The sequence below is a fragment of the Antechinus flavipes genome, chromosome 1 (genome assembly GCF_016432865.1).
Source record: "Antechinus flavipes isolate AdamAnt ecotype Samford, QLD, Australia chromosome 1, AdamAnt_v2, whole genome shotgun sequence".
NCBI lineage: Eukaryota > Metazoa > Chordata > Mammalia > Dasyuromorphia > Dasyuridae > Antechinus > Antechinus flavipes.
This window is the reverse complement of record NC_067398.1, coordinates 367,306,002-367,332,638: the sequence shown is the minus strand read 5'-3', so window position 1 is coordinate 367,332,638 and position 26,637 is coordinate 367,306,002.

The following is a 26,637-nucleotide window of genomic DNA, read 5'->3' as shown; positions in this document are numbered from 1 at the left end:
TGAAACAAGGTACTAAGTGGAATTGAGGAGATAATGGTTATATGTAGTTTAGCATTGATTTAATCCTACAACAAATAATGGGTTTCCCAATGATATAATAATTTGTGTATACTCAGTATACAGCATATAAGCAAGAAGTGCTCAAGGTCAAAGAGCACTCTGGAAAACATAGAAGTCCACTCTCAGAGGCGGAGACAGATTCATTCCATATTCTACCTTTGTGCTGGCTGGAAACATTTGAGGGAGGTAGGGGTTGAAGCTCAAGGCTTTGAAGGACACAATAAAGGAATGGATTTTAACTCCTGGTTGAGTTTGAAGTGATTATTATTTTGAACTGAAACTAAGGCTGCCTCCAGAAAGCCTCCCCAAGAAACTTGCTCACAGAGAAACATCATATATTATAAAAAAGAACAGAACAGTATAGATACCTTTAAATTGAACAGGAGAAATGGAAGAGCTTCACTTCTAATCCCTTCTCTTCCCAAGGATCTCCCATGCTGAACCCAGATCTATGAGATTAGCTGACTACATGCTGAATAGACATTATTATCATTCAGCCCAAAATGATTCAACATATGGACACCATCAAAACCCAAATGACTTTATAAACCACATTTCTAGCAAACAATTAGAGAAATCTAATTGAGCCACATCACTATGTCAAGGCCTAGGAAATTCGGCACTAAATGTTCTGTAGTGTTGTGCATACAACTAGACAACAATGTACTGCAAACTCATTTTAATGTTACAGAGACAAATTGAAAGACCCAAACATTTTCATTAGTGTGCAGCTGTCATAAAATAAGTAAATAAAGAAGGAAGGAAAGAACAATTAAAGTCATAATGGAAAACAAAAGCGACATCATCAAATCACACCTATATTGACATCTCACAAAGGTAGCCTGATGGTTTTGTTAATTAATTCTTGAAATGCACAATAAGCCAACAGGACAATTTGGAAAGAGCACTTTCACTAAATTAGTAAATTAACTTTTTATCTCAAATATTTCTCCATTAAATTAGCACATAATCTAGGCCAAGATCACACACCAGCTGGATTATTATTATTATTTTTAAGATAAATGACTTTGCTTATTTTTTCATTTATTAAATTATTAACTTTGGGGAATGGGGCTGAGGGTTAAGTAAGGACATGGGTGTAGGCAAGGGACACAGATTTCATGGTAAGATTAGAGAGTATGTAAAGACAGAGCTTTTGGGATTACCAAAATACATATAGCTTGATAGAGTTATACCTATTTTCTGGGGCTGTTCAGGGATAGGTATTAAATTAATAAAGCTAGGGTTTATAAAACTGAAAAGATTTTGAGGATAATTCAGTGATGGATTCCAAAGTTTAATCTAGATTTCTGCAGAAAGATTAAAAAATAACTGGACCACAGAAGGCTGAATTTTCTGGCTATTTCATTTCACAAAGAGAATTTACAAATTGATGACATGTATATCACATTTTAAGATTTGTACAGTATTACACATAAATAAGCTTATCTTTTCCTCAAAATATCCTTGAGATAGGTGTCATTGTTGTGTCATCCATTTTATTGGAGAAAAGATCATAGAGAGCTATAGCTGGAAAAGTCTAAAAAATCATCTAGCCATATCTTTCTACTTTGCAAATAAGTATACCGAAGTTCAAACAAATTAAATGTCAGGAATAGGTTTAAAATTTAGGTACTATGACTTGAAAATTATGAGTCATTCCACTGTACAATGCTGACTTGCTTAGTGCTAAACATTTAGAATTAAGTAAAGGATTTAATTAATAAGCATTTTTATTTTATTTTTTCTAGTGATTTTTTTTAATATTAAGATACAATAATTTATGAATCATGTTGGGAGAGAAAATCAAAGCAAAAATTAAAAAAGGAAAGAAAAAAAAAGAAATTGATTTATATTCATTCTGTTTAGTTTTATTTGTTTATTTATTTATTTATCTGTTTATTTATTTTTTTTATTTTTTCCTGGATGCAGAAAAGTTTTTTGGGATGGCTGTAGATCACTGAGTCATTGAGAAGAACAAAATCTTTCATGTTTGATCATTGCACCTCTTTGCTGTTACTATGTGCAATATATCCCTGCTTCTGCTTGTTTCACTCAGCATCAGTTTGTGTAAATCTGTCCTCGTGTTTTAAAATCAGTTTGTTCCTCATTTTTTTACAACATAAAATACTATTATCTTCATAAACCACAACTTGTTCAGTCATTGACCGATTGATGAATATCAAGTAATTTTCCAATTTTTTGATACCACAAAGAATAGCAAAACACTTTTGCAATGTGCTTCCTTTATCCTCCTTTATGATTACCTTAGAATACAGACCCCCTAGTGACACTATTGGCTCAAAAAGTATACACAGTTTTATAGCTCTCAGGGCATAGTTCCAGATTGCTCTCCAAAATGGTTGGATAATTTCACAACTTCACCAACAACATATTAGTGTTCCAGTTTTTTTTTTTTTTTTTCACATTCCCTTCAACATTTGTCATTATCTTTTCCTGTCATCTCAGCCAATCTGAGTTGTGAGATGGTACCTCAGAGTTGTTTGAATTTGGATTTCCTAATCAACAGTGGTATAGAGCATTTTTTGTAAAACTATAGAGAGATTTAATTTTGTCATCTGAAAATTGTCTGCTCATATCATTTGAACATTTATCAAGTGGGGAATGACTTGAATTCTTATAAATTTGACACACTTCTTTACATATTTTGGAAATGAGACCTTTATTACAAACACTAGTTGTACAGATTTTTTTGCCAGCTTTGTACTTCCCTTTTAATCTTGCTTTTGGTGGTTTTGTTTGTGCACTTTTTTTTAATTTAATGTATTCAAAGTTGTTCATTTTGTCTTTCATAATGTTCTCAAGTTCTTCTTTGTCATAAATCCCTATCTTCTGCAGAAATTTGCTAAGTAAATTATTCCTTGCTCTCTGGTATCATCTTTTATGCACAAACTATGTACCAATTTCGAACTTATTTTGGTATGGGATGTGAGATGAAGATCTATGTTGAGTATCTGAAATATTATTTTCCAGTTTTCCCAGAAATTTTCTCCAAATGCTGAATTCTTATTTCAAAAGCTGGAGTTTGGGGGTTTATCAAATACTAGGTTATTATAAGTTTTAATTATTGTGTTGTGTGCATCTAATCTATTCCACTGATCCACCACTTTATATCTTAGCCAGTACCAAATAATTTTCAAGACTGCTGCTTTAAAATATAGTTTAAGGCATCTTGCTCTGTATTTTCTTCAAGAAAAATTTTGTTATTATTTTTATAATTATATAAAATAATTCATGTCAATTTGATTGGTATGGCACTGAACAAGTAGACCAATTTAGGCAGAATTGTTATTTTATTATATTAGCTCAGCCTACTCATGAGCAAATAATATTATTCCAACTGTTAGATCTGAATTTATGTGAGAATTGTTTTGTAATTATGTTCATCTGAAAAGAGTTAATATTTTATTTCCTCATTTTCTATTCTAGTTTCTTTAAGTTATTTTTATTCTTCTTGCTAAAGTAAATATTTCAGTATAATGTTGAACAATAGTGGTAATAAGGGAACTCCTTGTTTTGCTCCTGACTTATTAATAATGAATTCAGCTTTTCTCTACTACAAATAATGCTTGCTTTCATCATTAGATATATTGCTTATTATTTTAAGTAAATCTCCATTTATCCATATACTTTCTAGTGTTTTATTTTGTTTTGCTTTCTTTTTTTAATAGGAATGGAAGCTGCATTCTGTCAAAACATTTTCTGAAGGGAGACAAGATGGCAGAAATCAGACATGATTTTCTGTGATCTCCTCTGACCTTTCTCTCAAACAAACAGCATATTAAGCCTATAACTGATTTTGAAGGGACAGAACCCATACATATTTGGAGTACAACACATTTCTAGAAGAAGATACCTTGAAAAAAACTTCAGAACAAGTCTGTTTCAATTGGGTAGGAGTACAGCCTGCCAAGTCAGACTGCAGCACAGGAAATCTGGTGCAAGGAGCTGAGTCAGGGAACCAGAGTGTTGCTGACTCCCTGGACTGGAGAACCTTCTGTGTGTCTCTTAGGCTACTCTGCCCTGGTTACTTATTAAATTTGCAGTTGAAAGCCAATACAAAAGGTGAATTTTAAGCTGCTGAACCTTGGAAGAACTAGGCACATGGCTGTGATTACCCAGCACCAGAAGTCAGTCAGAAACATTGGTGCCAAGGAAAACTAAACTAGCTATTGCTTTTTCACCTTAACACCAGATCTCAACCCTTAAAAATGAGTAGAAAAGTGGGGTGGATCCAAGATGGTTGAGACAACACAAATATTTTAAATCTCTGACCTTCTTTACAACCCTCACAATAATTATGAAATCCAGCCTCTGAATTAGCTCTGGACAGGCAGAACCCACAAATATTGAGAGTGCAACAAATTATCAGCAGAGGATAATTTCAAAGATCGTCAAAAAATGTCTATTTCAATTGGAAATAGGAGGGAGGCAGCCAGCACAAGCAGCTGAGCACAAACTCTAGAGCAGATAGCTCAGTAACCAGGGGCAGAGAATTTGCTTGAACAAACAGACCAGAAAAGATTTGTTTCAATCAGAAATGGGAGAGAGGACACACGGCTGACCACAACGCCAGAACAAATACAGGAGGGCCCATGGGCAGAACAGTCTCAGTGTGGTGGTGTGACTTCCACAGGGCAAAGAGTTAGCAGGAGGAAGACAACCAGAGAAGGTCTGCTTCAAATGGAAAAGAGACAGCATAGCTTGGGAAGCTGACCACAAACACCAGATCAGAAAGCTCAGAATCTGGGAGCAGTGCAGTCTCAGGCTGCCTGAGCAGACTCCGACCACCAAGATAGACAGCACAGAGCCCCATGGCAGAGCCAGCACGAGGAGTGAATCAGCACTGACCCAGCCCAGTTGCCCACACTTAGAAAAACTAATTTTAAAAAAATGAGTGAAAAAGTAAAGAGGACTCTAACAATTGACATCTTTTATGGAGAAATAGAAGAACAGATTTCAAACCCTGAGGAGAGCAAAGGCAGATTGTCTCCAGATGAAGCTCCAATGGGTAAAATAACCTGGTTGGGATCACACAAGGCTTTCCTATAAGAACTTAGAAAGTATCTTAAAAGACAGCTAAGAGGAAAAATGGAGAAAGGTAATGAAAGACTTGCAAGACAGTCTGGAAAAGGCAACACAAAATTGACATAGTGATATGGAAAAGCATATAACTCATTAAAAATAGATTTAATAAACTAGGAAAAGAAAGCAACTCCAAGAAAAACAGAATTTATGAAACAGAAAAAGAAAATGACTTCTTAAAAAATAAAATTTGTGAAATGGAAAGAGAAAATAACTCTCTAAAAAACAGAATTTTTGAAATGGAAAAAAAAAATCCACAGAATAAAACAACTCATTCAAAAATTAAATTGTACAAATACAAAAAGAAGTAAAAAGAAGTGAATGAAGAAAATAACACACTAAAATTCAGGAATGAACAAAAAAAAAATGAATGACTCAATGAGGCAACAAGAATCAGTCAAGCAAAACCAAAAAAAAAAAAAAAAAAAAAAAAAAAAAAAAAGAAAAAGAAAAAGAAAAAGAAAAAGAAAGAAAGAAAGAAAGAAAATAGGAAAAAATGTAAAATACCTAATGGGGAAAACAACCAACCTGGAAAATAAATCTATGAGAGACAATCTAAGGATTATTGGACTCCCTGAAACACATGATGAAAAAAAAAAAAAGAACCTAGAGATTATTTTTCAGGAAATCATCAATGAGAACTGCCCAGATGTCATAGAAACAGAAGGTAAAATAGACATTGAAAGAATTCATCCATCATCTACAGAAATTAAATTAAATTAAAACTCCAAGACATATTGTGGCTAAATTCCAGAACTATCAGATCAAGGAAAAAATACTATTAGCTACCAGAGAAAAACAAAACAAAACAAACAAACAAACAAAAAAACTCAAATATCAAGGAGCCACAATAAGGATCACTCAGGATCTAGCAGCTTCCACATTGAAGGATAGAAGGGCCTGGAATATGATATTCAGAAAGGCAAAGAAACTTGATATACAGCCAAGAATAAACTATCCTTCTAAACTGCGCATTTTCTTCCAGGGAAGAAGAAGGACATTCAATGAAATGGGTGCATTCCTGTAAAGTTCTTAGTTTGGTATTCCTGGGAGTCTTTGGGAGCAGCCTTCTTTTCAGTTCAATAATCACCACAAGAGTACCCAGGGATTAAAGTCCAAATTCTTTATTATCTCCTTCTTGGGACTAGGCAGCTTTTTGGAGCACCTTTCAGACTAGCCTTAGTCTCAGTGGAGAAATGCAGGATAAGAGCATGCCACCAGGAGCCTGACTAAAGGTGGAAATGAATTTCTCTCTCCTTCCTTCTGAGAGCTTAAACTCCTGCCTCCAGTTGTCTTGTCTGAACTTAGAGAACTATGAAGCACCATGCTAAACTAGATAACCACTGTCTCATCAATTCCACTTAGTTAGTACCTTTTAAGAATCCTTATTTCAAATTCAGAATTCTGACTGATAACAAATTCCATATATTTCTGATGAAAAAAAAAAAAGAGCTAAACAAAAAGTATGACCTCCAAATATAGGACACAAGAAAAGCATGAAAAGATAAAAAGCACTATTGAGAACTATATTTCTGTTATGGGTATAACTAAAGAGTAAATATAATTGTGTTTACTGTTATAAAAAAAAGATCTAGAGATGGAAAGGAGATTGTACCAGAAAAAGGGAAAAGTGGAGGTAAAAACAGGGAAACTATGTCTCATAAAGAGACAAAGGAAACCTATTATATCTGAGGGGAAAAAGGGAGAGGGATGATTATAGTGTAAATTTTACTCGCATCAGGATTGACTCAAAGAGAAATTATTAGACATATTCTGTTTACAGAGAAACTTCTCCCACCTCACTGAAAAGTGGGAGGGGAGGAGGTGGAGCCAACATGGCAGAGAGGACATACACTTTATTCTACGCTCTCTTCTACCCTCACTACTAATTATTAAATTTAGCCTCTGAAATAGTGCCTGATTAGTAAAATACACAAATATTATGAGAGTACAACTAATTACAAGCCAAAGATTATCTGGAAGATTGCCAGAAAATATTTGTCCTGATCAGTGGGAGGAGGCCAGCGTAGATATGGAGGCAAAACACAGAGGCTAACATGCTGAGCAGATTAGGGATGGGGGTAGTCTCCACAGGTGGATAATTTGCAGTGAGGACTCTACCAAAGGTTGGCTGCTCTGCTTTGGTTGCAAAGCAGTAGATCAACAGAGAAATAACATAAACACCAAAGGTAGAGTGTACCCCCAAACTCCAGAGGTTAACAAGACCTAGATACACATACCCAGCACCAGAAGTGACTCAGCATGATCCACAGCACAGCTGTGGAGCCACATTCTGCAGTGTGGGGATTTTGCCCAGTGCAACTACACTTCTGCAGAGGAAGGGGGTCTTCCTGGGGCAATGGAATTTCTGCAGCAGGACCGCTCTTCCCAGGGCAGCAACACTTCTACTGCCTTACACAGCTGGGCTGCACTTTGCAGCCCATTTGAAGGACAGCTACTGTCCATCTATCTATCCCAGTTCTGTAAAGGAAGCTAGTAAGCTCCCTGCCCTGAAGGCAGACCCTCCGGGCTTTTTACAAAAATGAGTAAAAAAGCCAAGAGAACTCTAAAAATTGATAACTTCTAAACAAAGAGCAGGTTTTCAACCCCAAGGAGACTAATAGCAGACAGTCTCAAGACAAAACCCCAAAGGGACATGTAACATGGCCCCCATCACAAAAAGATCTCCTAGAAAAAATTATAAAATCTTAAAAGAGAGCTAGAAGAAAAGTGGGAAAAGGAAAGAAAAGCTATGAAAGAGAATACAGAAAAGGCATATAACTCCCTAAAAGAAAAAAAAAATAGATAAAGTGGAAAAAGAAAACAACTTCCTGAAATATGAATTGGAAAAGATAAAGAACTCCCAGGAAAGTAGGATTTGTGAACTGTAAAAATAAATAAATAAATAAATAACTCATGAAAAAAAAAAAAAATAATGAATGGGGAAAAAAATTCCATAGAGCAAAACAACTCACTTAACAACTCAATTGGATGTATAAAAAAAGAAGTTTAAAAGCTAATTAAGAAAATAACTCATTAAAAATCAAAACTGAACAAAGAAATGAAAGATGCGTTGAGACATCAAGAATCAGTCAAGAAAAAAAATGAAAAAAATAGAAAAAATGTTAAATATCTACTTGGAAAAACAACAGACCTGTAAAATAGATCTAGGAGTGATGATCTGAAGATTATTGGACTTCCTGAAAATTATGATGAAAAAAAGAGCCTAGACACTATTTTACAGGAAATCATTCAAAGAGAACTGCCCAGATGTAATAAAATCAGAAGGTACAGTAGGTATTGAAAGAAATCATTAAACACCTTCTAAAAGAGATCCCAAAATAAAAACTGCAAGGAATGTTGTGGCTAAATTTCAGAACTATAGGACTAAGGAAAAAATATTACAAGCAGCCAAAACAAAATTCAAATACCAATATGCCACAATAAGGATCATTCAGGATCTAGCTGCTTCCACATGAAAGGATTGAAGAACCTGGAATCTGATATTCTGAAAGGCAAAAGAACTTGGAATGCAGCCAAGAATAAACTACCCAGCTAAGCTGAGCATTTTTTCCCAGGGAAGAAAATGTGCATTAATGAAACAGGTGAATTCCATTTGTTTTTAACGGGAAAAAAAATGGAGCTAAACAAAAAATGTGACCTCCAAATAGAACTGATGATAAGCAGAAAAAGGTAAAAAGAACTCTTGAGAACTGTATTTCAGTTATGGGCATACATAAAGAGTGCATATATAATTTGATTTTACTGATATAATATAAAAAGGGAAGTAGAAGTGTAAAGGTGACAGTATCAGAAAAAAGGAAAGAGGAGATAAAAAGAGGAAAATTACATCTCACAAAGAGGCAAAGGAAACCTATCATGCCTGAGGGAAATTGGGGAGTGGGAGGAACATTGTGTGAATCTTACTCTCATCAAATTTGGGACAAATAGAAAATAATAGACATAATAATTGGTTTATGGAGAAACTTCTCTTACATCATTAAAAAGTGGGAGAGGAAAAGGAAGAAAGAAAATAGTAATAAGGGAAAAGTATAAGAAAGGGGGAGGGACTCAAAGTGGGTGGGAAAGATCCTAAAAGGGAGAGCTACATGAGGCAACTGGTACCCATAAGTTTAATATTGGGGGGAAGGATAAAGGGGGAAAGAAAAAGAAAAGCATAATCTGGGAATAATTAAGATGTCAGGAAATACAGAATTAGTAGTTTTAAACATAAATGTAAATGGGATGAATTCTCTCATAAAGCAGAGGCAGATAGCAGACTGGATTAAAAGCCCAAATCCTACAACATGTTATTTACAGGAAACACATTTAAAGCACAATGATACATACAGAGTAAAGGTAAAAGGCTGGAGCAAAATCTATTATACTTCCGGTGAATTAAAAAAAAAAAAAAGTTAGCCAACCTTATCTCAGATCAAGCAAAAGTAAAAATTGATCTAATTTAAAGAGATAAGGAAGGAAAGTATAGCTTGCTAAAAGATAGCATAGACAATGAAGGAATATCAATATTAAATATATATACACCAAATGGTATAGCATCTAAATTCCTAAAGGAGAAATTAAGCAAGGTGCAAGAAGAAATAGACAGCAAAAGTATAATAGTGGGAGACGTCAACCTTGACCTCTCAGAATCAGGTAAATCAAATAACAAAACAAATAAGAAAGAAGTTAAAGAGGTAAAGAATATTAGAAAAAGTTATGTATGAAAGATCTTTGGAGAAAACTGTATGGAGACAGAAAGGAGTACCATTTCTTCTCAGCAGTTCATGGAACCTATACAAAAATTGATCACATATTAGGACATAAAAACTTCAAAATCAAATGCAGAAAGGCAGAAATAGTAAATGCATCATTTTCTGATCACAATACAATAAAAAACTATATTCAACAAAAAGCTAGGGGTAAATAGACCAACAAGCAATTGGAAACTAAATAATCTCATCCTAAAGAATGAATGTGTGAATCAGCAAATCATAGACACAATTAATAATTTCAGCCAAAAGAATGACAATGAGACAACATACCAAAATTTGTAAGATGCAGCCAAAATGGTAATAAATGGAAATTTATATCTTTAAAAGCTTACTTGAAAAAAATAGAGAAAGACAAGATCAATAAATTAAACTTGCAACTTAAGAAGCTAGAAAAGGAACAAATTGAAACCCCCAATCAAATACTAAACTTGATATTCTGAAATTAAAAGGAAATATTGATAAAACTGAAATCAAAAGGGACTATTAAATTAATAAATAAAATTAAGAGTTGGTTTTATGAAAAAACCAACAAAATAGATAAACCCTTAGTAAATTTGATCAAAAAAAGGAAAGTGGAAAATCAAATTGTTAGTTTTAAAAATGAAAAGGGAGAACTTTCCACCAATGAAGAGGAAATTAGAGCAATAGTTAGGAGTTATTTTGCCCAACTTTTTGCCAATAAATTTGATAACCTAAATGAAATGTATGACTTCCTGCAAAAAACATAGGCTTAACAGAGGAGGAAGTAAATTGTTTAAATAGTCCTATTTTAGAAAAAAAGAAATAGAACAAGCTATTAATCAACTCTCTAAGAAAAAATCCCCAGGAACAGATGGATTTACATATGAAGTCTACCAAACATTTAAAGAACAATTAGCTCCAGTATTATATAAACCATTTAAAAAATAAGGAATGAAGGAGTTCTACAAAATTCCTCTTATGACACAGATATGGCACTGATACCTAAACCAGGTAGGTTGAAAACAGAGAAAGAAAATTATAGAGCAATCTCCCTAATGAATATTGATGCTAAAATCTTAAATAAAATATTAGCAAATAGATTACGGAAAATCATCCCCAGGATAATAAGCCATGACCAAGTCAGATTTATACCAGGGGTGCAGGGCTGGTTCAATATTAGGAAAACTATTAGCATAATTGACTATATCAATAACCAAATTAACAAAAAAACTATATGATCATCTCAATAGATGAAGAAAAACATTTGATAAAATCCAATATCCATTCCTTATTTAAAAAAAAACAAACAAACAAAAAAAAAAAACTTGAGAGTATAGGAATAAATGGACTTTTCCTTACAATAGTCAGTAGCATTCATTTAAAACCATCTGTAATGGGCTGAGGCTTGAGTTGATGCACTGAGGTCCCAAGCACAAGAGGCTAAATAGTAATTGTACCATACTCTATTAATATATAAGCTTGGAGAAAGAATGGCCCCCACCCACTCTTTGTGCAAGTCCTGATGTGTTGTATAGGAAATGACGATTTTGGTGGGTGGAGGCAGGGGAGTGGAAAAGGAAGGGGAAGGAGAGACTGCTTGCTTTTGCCATTGCGACAACCTTTCAGCTCAGATCTCCCTCTGTTAGCTGGCTTCCTCCGCAGCTGCCCATATTGGTATCACAATCTTTCTTGTCCATATTTCTATCGCAATCCTTATTCATCTCTTCACTTCAATAAAGATTGAAGATTTTTTTCCTTAACCTGAATTCCTGACTATGGCTGATTTTAAATACACAGTCATTACAACCATCAGTAAGCATCATATATAATAGGAATAAAATGGAACCATTCCCAATAAGATTAGAAATGAAACAAGGTTGCCCACTATCACCATTACTATTCAATATTGTATTAGAAATGCTAACTTTGGCAATAAGAGTTGAGAAAGAGATTAAAGAAATTAGAGTAAGTAATGAGCACAGGCAATTAAACCTCTTTGCAGATGATATGATGGTATACTTAGATAATACCAGAGATTCTACTAAAAAGCTATTAGAAATGATCCACAACTTTAGCAAAGTTGCAGGATACAAAATAAACCAAACATAAATTATGTATCACTAACAAAAAACAACAGTTAGAGATACAAAGAGGAATTCCATTTAAATTAACTGCCGATAGTATAAAATATTTGGGAATATAGCTGACAAGGGCAAGTCAGGAAGTATTATGAGCAAAACTACAAAACACTTCCCACACAAATAAAGTCAGATATAAGCAATTGGAAAAAACATCAAGTGATCTTGGATAGGACAAGCAATTATAATAAATATGACAATACTACCAAAACTCCTCTATTTATTTAGTGCTATGTCAATCAGACTCTCAAAAAAACTATTTTAATGAAGAAAAAATTCATTTGGAAGAACAACAGATCAAGATTTTCAAGGGAACTGATGAGGAAAAAAATGAAGGTAGTGTAGCTGTACCAGATCTAAAATTATATTATAAAGCAGTGGTCACAAAAACTATTCAGTACTAGCTAAAAAACAGATTAGTTGATCAGTGGAATAGGTTAGGTTTACAGGGCAAAATAGTGGATACCTTTAATAATCTAGTGTTTGAGAAACCCAAAGTCCCCAAGATTTAGGATAAGACTTCATTAATTGAGAAAAACTGCTAGGAAAATTGGAAATTAGTATGGCAGAAACTAAGCATTGACCCACCCTTAACACCATACACCAAGAAAAGGTCAAAATTGGCTCATGATTTAGGCATAAAGAATGAGATTGTAAATAAATAAGAAGAACATAGAACAGTTTACCTCTCAAACTTGTGGAGGAGGAAGGAATTTGTGACCAAAGAGGAACTAGAGATCATTATTGATCACAAAATAGAAAATTTTGATTATATCAAATTAAAAAGCTTTTCTACAAATAAAATTAATGAAGACAATATTGAAAAGGAAACAATAAAGGAAATTTTATACTCAAAGATTCTGATAAAGGCCTCATTTCCAAAATATATAAAGAATTGACTATAATTTATAAGAAATCAACCCATTCTCCAATTGATAAATGGTCAAAGGATATGAACAATTTTCAGATGAAGAAGATGAAACTATTATGAGCCATATGAAAAGATGCTCCAAGTCATTATTAATCAGAGAAATGCAAATTAAGCCAACTCTGAGATACCGCTACACATCTCTCAGATTGGCTAGGATGACAGGAAAAGATAATGGTGAATGTTGGAGGGTATATGGGAAAACTTGGACACATATACATTATTGGTGGAATTATGAATATATCCAGCCATTCTGGAGAGCAATTTGGAACTATGTTCAAAAAGTTATCAAACTGTGCATACTTTTTGATCCAGCAGTGTTACTACTGGACTTATATCCCAAAGAGATCATAAAAAAGGGAAAGGAATCTGTATGTGCACGAATGTTTGTGGCAGCCCTCTTTGTAGTGGCACAAAACTGGAACTGAATGGATGTCCACCGATTGGAGAATGCCTGACTATATTGTGATGTATGAATGCTATGGAATATTATATTTCTGTAAGAAATGACCAGCAGAAAGATTTCAGTGACCTAGAGAGACTTACATGAATTGATGCTGAGTGAAATGAGCAGGATCAGGAGATCATTATATACTTCAACAACAATACCATATGATGATCCATTCTGATGGATGTGGCTCTCTTCAACAATGAAATGAACTCAATCAGTTTCATTTGTTCAATAATGAATAGAGCCAGCTACACCCATCAAAAGTACTCTGGGAAATGAGTGTGAACCACTACATAGCATTTCCAATCTCTTTGTTTTTGTCTGCTTGCATTTTTTATTTCCAATAAAATTATTATTTTTATTGGATTAGTTTTAACTCAGATTAGTTTTAACTTATTTCAAAGTCTGATTCTTTCTGTGAAGCAAAATAACTCTATGGTTATGTGTACATATATTGTATTTAACATATATTTTCACTTATTTAACATGAAAAAAAGTGGGAGGGGAGAAGCAAAAAGGGAAGGAGTAGGATAAATAGAAAAAAATATCGAAAATGAAAGGGAAAAGTTAAAAAAGGGGAGAGACTATAAGGGAGAGTGAGGGATCCTAAAGAGGAGGGCTGTGTGAAGCAAGTGGTTCTTATAAGTTTAATATGGTGAGGGGCATAAGGGGAAAATAAAGAGAAAAGCATAATCTGGAGTTAACAAGATGGCAGGAAATAGAGAATTAGTAATTTTAACCATAAATGTGAATGGGGTAAATTCCCACATAAAGTGGAGGTGGATAACAGACTGAATTAAAAGCCAGAATCCTACAATATGTTGTTCACAGGAAACACACTTGAAGCAGAGTAATACATACAGATTAAAGATAAAAAGTTGGAGCAGAATCTATTATGCTTCAAGTGAAATAAAAAAGCAGGGGTAGCCATCCTGATCTCAGATCAAGCAAAAGAAAAACATTGATTGAATTAAAAGAGATCAGCAGATTGTGCTTCCCCGGCAGACACTTCAGGTCCCTGCAAATCCATTCACTGCTCAACTGCTAATACCCACAGCCCCAGGGCAGGATTTGGCTTGGTGAAACTCTCACTGCTCAGCATCTAGCCCAAGAGCAGTCATTATCTCACACAGCAGGGCTTCTTTGCAGGGCACTTTCCCAGCCCCACCTTGCAGGCCTGAGTTACTTCCGAGTAGGGAACTCTTTCCCAGAGCATTCCAGTACCTTGCTGCTTTTTGTAGCTGGTTGGCAAGACAGCTACCCATCCATACACCTTTCATTGCTCTGCAAAAGAAGCTGGTAACCTCCTGGCTCTGAAGGCAGACCTTACAGGCTTTAAGAAAATGAGTAAAAAAAATCAAAAGAATGATTGATAATTTTTATACAGAAAGAGAACAGCTTTTCAATCCTGAAGAGACTAATAGCAGACAGTCTCCAGACAATTGTTGGTCTCCAATACAAAAGGCTCTCCTAGAAGAGACTATTAAAAACCTTAAAAGAGAACTGGAAGAAAAATAAAGAGAAGCTATGCAAGAGAGCAACAACTTCCAAAAATGTGAATTGGAAAAGATAAAAAATTCCCAAGAAGTGCAGGGAAACAGAATTTGTGAATTGGAAAAAGAAAATAACTCACAAAAAAAAAAAATAGTGAAATGGAAAAAAAAATTCCATAGAGCAAAACAACTCAATTGGACATATTCAAAAAGAAGTAAAAAAAAAAAAAAAAAAGCTAATGAAGAAAATAAGTCACTAAAAATCAGAACTGAACAAATAGAAATGACTGATTCATTGAGACATCAAGAATCAGTCAAGAAAAACCAAAAAAAAAAAAAAAAATGAAAGATTGGAAAAAAAAATGTCAAATATTTACTTGGAAAAAAACAGACCTGGAAAATAGATCTAGGAGAGATAACCTGAGGATCATTGGACTACCCTAAAATTATGATGAAAAAAAGACCCTAGATACTATTTTACAGGAAATCATCAAAGAGAACTGCCCAGAAGTGATAGAACTGGAAGAGAAAATAGGCATTGAAAGAATTCATCAAACACCTTCTAAAAAATAACCTAAAATAAAGACTCCGAGGAATATTGTGGCCAAACTTCAGAATTTTCAGACTAAAGAAAAAATTTTACAAGCAGTCAGGAAAAAACAGTTCAAATACCGAGATACCAATAAGGTATCATGCAATAAGGGTCATGCAAGATCTGACTGCCTCAACATTAAAGGATCGAAGGGCCAGGAGTCAGATTTTCTGAAAGGCAAAAGAGCTTGGAATGCAGCCAAGAATAAACTACCCAGCTAAGCTGAGTATTTTTTTCCATGGAAGAAGATGGACATTTAATGAAATAGAGGAATTTCATCTGTTTCTAAGGAAAAAAAAACAGACTTAAACAAAAAATGTGATCTCCAACAACAGGACTCAAGAGAAGTAGAAAAATGTAAAAGGAACTCTTGAGAACTGTATTTCTGTTGGGGATATACATAAAAACCATATGTGTAATTTGATTTTACCATTATAACATAAAAAAGGGAAGTAGAAATGGAAAGGGGATAGTGTCAGAAAAAGGGAAGAGGGGAAATAAAAAGAGGGAAATTACATGTGACGATGAGGCAAAGGAAACGTATCATATATGAGGGAACTTAGAGAGGAGGAGGAACATTGTGTGAATCCTACTCTCATCAGAGTTGGCTCAAAGAGGAAATAATAGACATATTTGTTTTACAGAGATTCTTCTCTCACTTCATTAAAAAGTGAGAGAGGCAAAGGGAGAAGGAAAAAGAGTAATAAGGGAAGGGAAGTGAAACCGTTACTATTTAATATTGTATTAGAAATGCTAGCTTTGGCAATAAGAGTTGAAAAAGAGAATAAAGGAATAAGAATAGACAATGAGGAAATCAAATTATAACTCTTTGCTGATGATATGATGGTATACTTAGAGAACACCAGAGACTCTACTAAAAAGTTATTAGAAACAATCCACACCTTCACAAAGTTGCAGGATACAAAATAAACCCACATAAGTCATCAGCATTCTTATATATCACTAACAAAACCCAACAATTAGAGTTACAAAAAGAAATTCCATTTAAAATAACTACTGATTGTATAAAATATTTAGGAATCTATCTGCCAAGGGAAAATCAGAAACTTTATGAGCAAAACTACAAAACACTTTCCACACAAATTCAGTCTGATCTAACAAACTGGAAAAATATTAAATGCTCTTGGATTGGGTGAGCAAATATAATAAAGATGACAATACTACCTAAATTAATCTACTAATTTAGCCCTATACCAATCAGACTCCCAAAAAACTACTTTGATGAATTAGAAAAAATAACAACAAAGTTCATATGGAAAAACAAAAGGTCAAGAATTTCAAGGGAATTAATGAAAAAAAAAAAAATCAAATGAAGGTGGCCTAGCTATACCAGATCTAAAATTATATTATAAAGCAGCAAACTTAACACCAAACACCAAGATAAGGTCAAAATGGGTTCATGACCTAGACATATAGAATGAGATTATAAATAAATTGGAAGAGCATAGGATAGTTTACCTCTCAGACCTGTGGAAGAGGGAGGAATTTATGACCAAAGAAGAACTAGAGATCACAACTGACCACAAAATAGAAAATTTTGATTATATCAAATTGAAAAGTTTTTGTACAAACAAAACAAATGCAGACAAGTTTAGAAGGGAAACAATAAACAGGGAAAACATTTTTACAGTCAAAGGTTCTGATAAAGGCCTTATTTCCAAAAATCTATTGAGAATTGACTCTAATTTATAAGAAATCAAACCATTCTCCAATTGATAAATGGTCAAAGGATATGAACAGACCATTCTCAGACGAAGAAATTGAAACTATTTCTAGCCATATGAAAAGATGCTCCAAATCATTATTAATCAGAGAAATGCAAATTAAGACAACTCTGAGATACCACTACACACTTGTCAGATTGGCTAGAGTGACAGGGAAAGATAATGCGGAATGTTGGTGGGGGTGTGGGAAAACAGGGACACTGATACATTGTTGGTGGAATTGTGAACACATCTAGCCATTCTGGAGAGCAATTTGGAACTATGGTCAAAAAGCTATTGAACTGTGCATATCCTTTGATCCAGCAGTGTTATTACTGAGCTCATACCCCAAAGAGATACTAAAGAAAAGAAAGGGACCTGTATGTGCCAAAATATTTGTGGCAGCCCTGTTTGTAGTGGCTAGAAGCTGGAAAATGAAAAGATGTCCATCAATTGGAGAATGGTTGAGTAAATTGTGATATATGAATGTAATGGAATATTATTGTTCTGTAAGGAATGACCAGCAGGATGAATACAGAGAGGACTGGCGAGACTTACATGAACTGATGCTAAGTGAAATGAGCAGAACTAGGAGATCATTATATACCTCAACAACGATACTGTTTGAGGATATATTCTGATGGAAGTGGATCTCTTTGATAAAGAGAGATAATTTAGTTTCAATTGATCAAGGATGGACAGAAGCAGCTACACCCAAAGAAAGAACACTGGGAAATGAATATAAACTGCTTGCATTTTTTTTTCTTCCCGGGTTATTTATAGCTTTTGAATCCAATTCTTTCTGTGCAACAAGAAAGCTGTTTGGTTCTGCACACATATATTGCATCTAGGATATACTGTAACCTATTCAACATGTAAAGGACTGCTTGCCATCTGGGGAAGGGGGTGGAGGGATGGAGGGGAAAAATCAGAACAGAAGTAAGTGCAAGGGATAATGCTGTAAAAAAATTACCCTGGCATGTGTTCTGTCAATAAAAAGTTATTAAAGAAAAAAAAAAGAATTAAAAGAAATAAGGAAGGGCACCATATCTTGCTAAAGGGCAGAGTAGATAATGAAGCAATATCCATACTCTACATGTGGTTTAAAATGCCTAAAGAAGATGTTAAGAGAGCTGCAAGAAGAAATAGACAGCAAAACTATAATTGTGGGAGATCTCAACCTTGTGATCTCAGAACTAGATAAATCAAACCACAAAATAAATAAGAAAGAAGTTAATCAGGTAAATAGAACAGTAGAAAAGTTAGGTATGATAGATCTTTGTAGAAAACTAAATGGAAACAGAAAGGAGTACACTTTCTTCTCAGCACTCCATGAAATCTATACAAAAAAATGTCCTTTTATTAGGACATTAAGACCTTAAATTCAAATGCAGAAAGACAGAGATAGTAAATGCATCTTTTTCACATCATGATGAAATGAAAATTACATTTAATAAAAAGCCAGGACAAAATAGACTAACAAATAATTAGAAACAAAATAACCTCATCCTAAAGAATGAATGGGTGAAACAGCAAATCATAGACATAATGAATAGCTTCACATAAGAAAATGACAATAATGAAACATCATACTGAAATGTGTGGGATACAGCCAAAGTGGTAATAAGGGGAAATTTCATATCTCTAGGGGCCTACTTGCATAAAATAGAGAAAGAGAAGGTCAATGAATTGGGCTTGCAACTAAAAATGCTAGAAAAGGAACAAATAAAAACCCCCAGTCAAACACTAAACTTGAAATTCTAAAAGTAAAAGGAGAGATTAATAAAATTGAATTATAAAAATGTATAATACAAAAATAAAATAAAATTTAAAAAAAAGAATGAGCAAAAAAGTAAAAAACAAACAAACAAACAAACAAAAAAACTGACCACAGACAAGTTGTATGGAAAGAGAGAAGACAAAACTCCAAGGTTACCAAAGGCAAATCAATTGCAGAGGAAGCCTCAAACTGGGATATGAACTGATCTGCCTTTCACAAGGCCTTCTTGGAAGATTTCAAAAAGGATCATAAAAGAAAAATGGGGAAAGGAAACAAGATCTTTACTAGAGGGTATGGAATAGGAAAACCAGAAATTATATGATGAAAATTCCTTAAAAATTTATTTTACGAAATGAGAAAAAGCATATACCTCCCTATAAAATAGATTTCATGAAACAAAAAAATCATATAACTACTTACAATATATATATGATACCAATTTGCTCAAAAACAGAATTTGTAAAATGGAAAATAAGGCAATGACCAAAACAATTCAATTGTACAAATGTAAAAGAAGATGAAAAAGGTAACTGAACAAAACAATACACTAAAATTTAGAATCGAAAAATATTAATGAATTGAACTAGCTTCACTCAGAGAAAGAACTCTAGGAAATGAATATGAACCACTAAATAGAATTCCCAATACCTCTATTTTTGTCTGCCTGCATTTTGAATTTCCTTCACAGGTTAATTGTACACTATTTCAAAGTCCGATTATTTTTTATAGCAAAACAACTGTATGGACATGTATACATATATTGTATTTAACTTATACTTTAACATATTTAATATGTATTGGTCAACCTGCCATCTCGGGAAGGAGGTGGGGGGAAGGATGGGAAAATTGGAAAAAAAGGTTTTGCACTTGTCAATGCTGAAAAATTACTCATGCATATATCTTTTGAATAAAAAGCTATAATAAAAAATTAGAATTGAACAAATGGAAGTGAATGATTCAAAAAGACTTTAAGAATCAAACAGAAACAAAAAATGAAAAAAATTGGAGAAAATATGAAATACCAGCTAAAATATTTTTTTAGTTTTGTTTTTAAATCTTTGATTTTCAAATTCTTTCCTTAACTCCTTTTTTAGCCCCATCCATCATAGGAAAAGCAAGCAATTCAATTTATATCATAAATATTTAGTCATGCAAAATATTTTCATGATAGTTTTAGGAAAGTAAATCAACAAAAAGAAATCATTGAAAATAAAGTAATAACTTTAAAAAAGTAAATAAATTAATATATAAGTATCTAAACAATAATAATATGTATATCTACATAAATAATATATACACATATATAAATGAATAAACAGATAAATAAATGAATTTATAAATACAAATTAAAAGGGTGTTTTAATCTCTATTCAGACATCATTGATTCTTTCTCTGAGTATAGACAGCAATTTTCATCACATATTCTTCAGAGTTGTCTTCAATCATTGCACTGCTGAGAATAGCTATATCATTCACAGATGATAATGTCACAACTCTGCTGTTACAACATTTACATTTCACTGTGTATAAGATCATAGATGTCTTTCTATGTTTTTTTCTGAGAGCATCCTGATCATGATTTCTTTTATTGTTAAAATTTGTTTACTAATTCCTTAATTGTTGGGGTTCCCCTCAATTCCAATTGTTTGTCCACAGAAAAAGCTACTCAGGGTATTTTTTGAAAATATAGGTCCTTTTTCCATTTTTTTTTCTTCTTTTGGGATAAAGACCTGATAGTGATAGCACTAAGTCAAAGGCTGTACAGTTTTTTGTTTGTTTGTTTGTTTGTTTTTGTTTGTTTGTTTTTTGTTCCTTTGGGCATAATTCCAAATTGGTCTATAGAATGGATAAATCAGTTCTCAATTCCACTAATAATGCATCAATGTCATATTTTACTCACATTCTTTCCAACATTTTTCAATTTCTTCATATATCCTATTAGCCAATCTAATTGGCATGAATTAATATCTCAGAATTGTTTTAATTTGTATTTATGTATAGAGGGCTGAAACTCTTGAGTTCATGCACTGAGGTCCAGACAACAGAGCACTTAAGGCTATTACTGCTTGGACAATGTTCTATAAACATATACTTGGAAAATGACCCTTCCCACTTTCCTGTGCTGGCTTGATAATTGGTGTATACAGAGAATTCTAGGAGGGACTAGGGGGTGGAGTAAGATTAGCCAGGGTCACTCTGGGTGGGAGACAAAGAAGGAAGGTTGTGGAGATTTTGCTTCCATCCAATTCAACCCTACCCCTAAAGACGAAGAATAAAGACTAAGGACTTTTGCTTATCCTGACTCCAGCTGATTCTAAGGTATCCAGGGTGCTTATGTGGTCATCACATTTATCCAATAAATAATGAGAGCTCTTTACAAAATGTCTATGGGTAACTTTGGTTATTTCATCTGAAAACTGTTCACATCTCTTGATCATTTATCAATTGGGAAATGGTTTCTTTTATTTCTAAATAAATCTGACTCAGTGCTCTATGTGTTTGGGAAATAAAGCCTTTCTCAGAAAAAAAAATGTTTCTTTTTTCCACAATTACTATAGTTAACTATATCTCCTTCCTTTTTATTTTATTCTTATCCTTTCTCCCTTTGCCTTCTCAAAAGTGTTTTGCTTCTATTTACCCCTTCTCCTAATCTGCCTTACCTTCTCTAATGCCCTACTTCTCCTATCTCCATCCTTCCCTCCTACATTTCTATTATGCATATATTTGAATGTCTCTTTGGGCTAATTCTGATGAGAGTAAACTTCACTTGCTCTCTTTTCTCCCCCCCTCTTTTTCACCTCTATAAAATGTTTTTCTTTGTACTTTTATGTGAGATTAAGTTTACCCATTCTACCTCTCCCTTCCCTTCTCCCAGTATATTTCTCTTTCACAGCTTAATTTTATTTTTTTTTAATATCATCTATTCACATTCAACTCTCCTCTGTGATCTGTGTCTAGATATACTTCTAAATGCCCTTATTATGAGAAAGTTCTTAGGAGTGACAAGTGTCATATTCCTATTTAAGAATATAAAGTTTAACCTTATTAAATACATTATGATTACCTTTTCCAGTTTACATAAGTCAGTGCCAGCAAAGAGAACACTATAGTCTTCATCTGATTAGTTTTTAGACCTCTTTACTACCTGTGGATTATGAATTTCTATATTTTGCTTTCAATGTTCACCTCCAAGTTCTACTACTGGTTTGGTGTAATCTGTCCTTTATAGTTCTCCACTTTCAGCTTTCAACAGACCTTTTTTTTTTTTTAATTTCTAAGTAGTTTGCAAATTACAGTTGATACTTCCCATTAAATATTATTTTGATTTGCTTAATTGGATGTTTGTATGAGCTAAACAAGTCAGTATCTTTTCTCTGCCATCATGTCTCTTCTCCCTGCTAATTCTACTTGTTAAAAAATTTTTTTAAATAATAACTTTTTTTTCAAAATATATGCAGATAGTTTTCAGCATTCCCCCTTGCAAAACCTTATAATCCAATTTTTCTCACTCTATTTCCCCCACTCTCTCCCCTAGACAGTAAGAAATCTAGCATATATTAAATATAAGCAATTCTGTACATATTTCCACATTTATCATGCTGTACAAGAAAATTTAGGGTTAGGGTTAGTGTTTGGATTAGGGTCGGGAGGCATTTAAGGTTAAAGTCAGGAGACAAATTTAGGGTTAAGGTTAGGGTTAGAGTCAGGAGTCAGGAGGCATTTAGGATTAGAGTCGGGAGGCAGGGAATCTCAAGTTGGGAGGCATTTAGGGTTAGAGTTAAAGTCAGGAGTGTTAGGGTTAGAGTCAAGAGTGCAAATTAAGGGTTAGGGTTAGGGTTAGAGTCGGGAGGCAAATTTAGGGTTAGGGTTAGGGTTAGAGTCAGGAGTCTGGAGGCATTTAGGATTAAAGTCGGGAGGCAGGGAGTCTCAAGTTGGGAGGCATTTAGGGTTGGAGTTAGAGTCGGGAGTGTTAGGGTTAGAGTTGGGAGTGCAAATTTAGGGTTAGGGTTAGGGTTAGAGTCCAGAGGCAAGAACAAGAATAATCAAATCAAAAAGGAAAAAAACAAACAAACAAACAAACAAACAACAACCAAAAGGGTCAAATATGTTGTTATCCACATTCGGTCCCCTCAGTCTTCTTTCTGGATGCAGAAAATTCCTTCTATCACAAGTCTATTAGAATTGGCCTGAATCATCTTATTGTTGAAAATAGCCAAGTCCATTATACTTGATCATCACATAATGTTGCTGCTGTGTACAATAGTCTCCTTATTTTACTCATTTCACTTAGCATCAGTTCATGTAAGTCGTTCTAAGTTTTCCTGAAATCATCCTTCTATTCTTTCTTAGACCAATAATATTCAATTACATTCATATGATATAACTTATTCAGCCATTCCCCAACTGTTGGCCATCTAATCATTTCTAGTTTCTTATCACTACAAAAAGTGCTGCTATATGTATTTTTCCCAATGTGAAGCCCTTTCCCTTTTTTACAATCCTTTTGAGATACAGACCAAGTAGAAACACTGCCAGATCAAAGGGTATGTAGTTTGATAGGTCTCCAGGTATCAAATTGCTTTCTGTAATGTATGGACCAGTTTATAACTCCACCAAAAATATATTAGTGTCCTAATTTCCTTCCAATATTTATCATAATATTTTCGTATCATGTTAGTCAATCTGAAATTTGTATAGTAGTATCCCAGAGTTGTCTTAATTTGCATTTCTCTGATCAATAGTGATTTAGCACATTTTTTCATATAACTAGAAATGATTTTAATTTATTTTTCTAAAAATTCTTCATATTCTTTGACAATTTATCAACTGAGGTATGCTTTGCATTTTAGAAAAAAATAATTAATTCTCAATATATTTTAGAAATTAGATCTTTATCAGAACCATTACATGAAAATTTTTTTCCCAGTTTTCTGCTTACCTTCTAATCTTAGCCGCATTGGTTTTGTTTGTACAAAATCTTTTTAATTTAATATAATCAAAATTATTCATTTTATATTTACTAATGCACTCTAGTTCTTCTTTGGTCATAAATTCTTTCCTTCTCCACTGTCTTCCACAGATCATTATTATTTTATTAACTTAACTTACTCATAAGCATTTGATGTTTTTCCATTTGTCTTGATTTAACTTTACATGTTTGGAAGATGTTCTGTAATTGTTTTCATTTAGTTCCTGACTCTGTCTTGGCAGATAGACTCCCAAATATTTTATATTATCTGTAGTTATATTAAATGGGATTTCTCTTTGTATCTCTTGTTGATGCTCTAAATCACTATTGATCAGAGAAATGAAAATGAAGACAACTCTGCAGTACCACTACATACTTTGTTGGTAACATATAGAAATAGTCATTATTTATTTAGCTTTACTTTGTATCCTATAATTTGCTAAGGTTGCTAATTGTTTCTAGTTGTTTCTCAGTTCATTCTCTAGGATTTTCTAAGTATACTATCATATCATCTACAAAAAATGATAATTTTGTTTCCTCATTACCTGCTCTAATTCATTTAATTTATTTTTCTTCTTTTATTGCTAAAACAGACATTTCTAATACAATAATGAATAGTAATGATGATACTGGGCAACCTGATAGTGAGCAATCTTATTTCATTCCTGTTATTATCTAAAATGCTTCTAGTTCATCTCCCTTACATATGATACTTAAGTCATGTGGAATTGGAATTTATACCAATTATACCAATATATACCCAGATTCCATCCTAAGTAAAATAATTAACAGGAACACTGTCTTAAATTATTGACAAAGTATAGCCATATATGATCTATTTTATTTAAAGAGAATTGTATTTTTTAAAACTTTTCTACCTTATGCTGTGTTCTATAAGTCACCACCAGCACTCTTTTGTCTACTGGATTGTGGCCAGCATTCCTACTTCCTTGAGGTTATAAGCTTTGTTATGCTAGTGTTCTGCCTAACCCTGTTCACTGTGATTTATAAAGGTAACTCATATACAGATATGGGCAGTTCTATAAAGTCCTGATTCCAGTGCCACAATCCATTAATCTCTGTCCAGCTGCCTGATCTCCTATCATCTATGGGCTGAGAAATCTAAATGTGGTTACTCGTGATTCAGTTGTCATGAATACATGCTCATGAAGGCAATGACTTGTGTTGATGTATGCTTTGCTTTGTTGCTGAGTGTCTAAATTGTCTGACAAGAAAATCATTTCAACCTGTTTTTTGGATATTCTGCTTCTCCAAAAATTTAAGAGAGCTCAGCCAAGCGATCTCTTCAAATCAAGAAAAACATTCACAAACTGAAGGACATCTAAAGAAACTAACAATATGAAAATGCAGAACAGATTGCACAAATAATAGTTGAATTAAATGTGTATATGAGGATTTTAGACTGAAGAAGAGAAGCAAGTGAAAAATTCAAAATTACTTTCCAACATTTGAGGGCTTTACTTGTGAGAGGGAGCAAAATGACTTTGCGAAACTACAAGAGTAGAGAAACTACTATGAGTAACGGTGAAACAGCTTTTAATTCAACCTAAGTAATTCAAATCCTAGTAATGAATGATTTGCCTGAATAGGGAATTTATTGCCAATTCACCAAGATGTTTAAGCAGAGACTAAACAACTTGTAAGGAATACTGAAAAAGGAACTCATATCAGATGACATTTCATGTCTCTTTCAAGTCTATGATTCTAAGAACAATAAAGATCTGTTCAATCATTTCCTTCCCTTTAGTCTCTGACATCTGTTTGCAGTATTGCCACATCCTAATAGATGTTTATGTACTATTCATAAAAGATAATATGTCTCTTTTCTTTTTCCTTCCTCTTCTCATCATCCCTCACCCCCTGTCTTTTTCAAGGCATGTGAAAGTAGAATAAAGAGCTATAAATTGCTTGTCAAGATTTCCTTATATGTGCAATAATTAATAGGAACACTGTGTCTCAAAGTATTAACAAAATAATGTACCGCCATATAGTATGCACTATGAGAGTAAACATAAAATAAGAATAGTCTCCATTCAGTGCCTGAATCAACTTCTATTGAAAAGTAGCTAGATTTGTTTGTTTGTTTGTTTTCTTGTTGTGGAATAAAATAGAGACTGGAAATGTTACTTTAAAATGTTACAAATTTAGGCTGAGGAGGAAACTAGGCTAAGGAATAAAAAAAAAAAATCTAAAAAGTTTGGCCACTGATTTTTTTAAGTGTGATTTTTAACCATATAAGGAATTATTTTCTGGAATTCATATTTTTAATAATGGTCCTAGTATTTTTTTGGTGATAGATTAGGAGTACAATCAATAGAAGCATTCTAGCAGAAAAAAATATTTTATAGGAGGTATTCTTGAATAGTTGGGAAATTGAACCAATTGATTCTTTAGATTGCAATGTCTAAGAATCTAGGACATTTTCTTTCAGGCCTTGGGGCTTATATATAATTGCATTTCTCAAATACCAATATAAATAGAGTGAAATCTGACTATTCTACAAGGCACTTTTCTTTTGCTTAAAGGTTAATGATACGGTGACCAACCTACCATTGATGACATATTTATCTTTTGTAATTGGTTATACAAAATTATCTACATTGGTGGTGTCAACTCAAATAGAAATTTTTGTCACTAGT